Below are 1,636 nucleotides of genomic sequence, written 5' to 3' on the forward strand. Positions count from 1 at the left end.
ATGGGATCAATGGCTTTCTTCTTAGTATTGACAAGAATGGTCTGGGTACTGGTCTGCACTTAAAGCAAAGGTTTGTAACTTCCAAAATAAAATGGAGTGAATAACAGACTTACTGCTTTTAAAAGCACATTTCAAGTACTGTATACCTAAAACATCACTTGAAAATGTCAGCCATTCATAAAGAATGACTAATTCATAGTTAAAAATGTTTTTCTTACCTTCACTCATCCTAGACCAGAAAAATATACCAATAACATTTCCACTGGAATCTCTCAACTTTACTTGAAGTGCCAACTATTCTCTTGAGAAATAACCCCAAAATCTATTCCTTGACACTGAAGACTTCATTCTATTAAGTGCCATCTCAACTGATTCTCAACCTGGTGAAGAAACGCCACTTATAAAACCAATTAAAATGAACAATTTCAATGATTTCTCATGTAACTTGATTTAACTAACTAGGCTGTGAACTTACTGCAGCAAACTGGGTTTAAACATTTTCAATAACCTAAAAGTAAAAGGCATTGATCCGAATGAGAGTAACTTTAATGTTGAGTGATGACAATACCTAGCCAATGGCAATTAAAACTCTCAATGAACTTAGCCAATAATTAATTGTTTGACAAACTTTTAACCTAAGCTGAACTGCAACTGAGGTAATTACAACATACCACAAGGTTTACATTTTTAAGTACCTGTCCTGATATCGAAGTTTATGGTATGCTCTGGCACCAGATCAGTTGGTGATTGTTTATGGTAATCTTGAGGTTACGGCGTGTAAAGGCCCTTCTTCCAGATCCTTGAGCTGGTGTGCAAAATTCTAACATTATGGTTTCCACTGGTGTGCTTCGTTTAACTGAAATTCGAATCCTCGCCACACAAGATGAAAATGACAAATCTTAACGGTAGCAGCAGTTTCCTCCTGAAAATAATTTTTCACATGAATACACAAAGTTACTGTCTTCCAACAATTTCTTCTTTCCAAGGTTAAAACAGATCCTATGTTAAAATTAATCTCTGCACGAGATCCATATTAGTAAAAGTAAACAGTTTATAATGAAAAATAAAAAGGCATGAAATCTAAATTCATTCAAAATCTCCTTTCACTGATGCAACAATTTAGTTTCCAAAAATTAAGTTCCACTAATTTGCGTGTAAAACTCATGCCCTTTTTAAGTTCGGACACATTTGCAATATACATTAAACCGGTCCTGGTCGTTTCGGCCTTAAGTCACTTTAGGCCGTAACATCCAAAACAATGTAAGACGTTATGTTTGTGGTATTTACCATTATTATTTCATGTTTTACGTACATCCTCAAGGGGCTGGTAGTAAACACGGCGCCCATTTCGCACGTAAATGTGCTAACGGCCTAAATGACTAACGGCCGAAACGACCCGAATGCCATTAAACCAGATACATTTCAAGTACTTTGGTATACCTAACTATCCGGCAGTAACTTTCTCTACAACAAAAAACTTTCCAGGAAAACAAGGACATTCCAGAAAATACCATTAAAACTATACAACTTTCGAAAGTCTGCTTCATCCTAGCCCACGTTTTCAGAATTCGTGTTAAGATTGAATCCACAATGACAGGATTTTCCCAATTTAAAATTTTGAGGACTAAATCTGGAA

General features: G+C 35.6%; 1 long non-coding RNA gene across 1 annotated transcript; it reads right to left on the bottom strand.

The window, feature by feature from the left end:
* Positions 1-343: 343 nt before the first annotated feature.
* On the bottom strand, positions 344-922 carry LOC136846714 (uncharacterized). The gene is made up of 2 exons (XR_010855502.1): positions 696-922; positions 344-380 (listed from the first exon to the last, which is right to left on the bottom strand). It is a non-coding gene; the product is annotated as an uncharacterized lncRNA (long non-coding RNA).
* Positions 923-1,636: the final 714 nt, after the last annotated feature.

The sequence above is a fragment of the Macrobrachium rosenbergii genome, chromosome 15 (genome assembly GCF_040412425.1).
Source record: "Macrobrachium rosenbergii isolate ZJJX-2024 chromosome 15, ASM4041242v1, whole genome shotgun sequence".
Lineage (NCBI taxonomy): Eukaryota > Metazoa > Arthropoda > Malacostraca > Decapoda > Palaemonidae > Macrobrachium > Macrobrachium rosenbergii.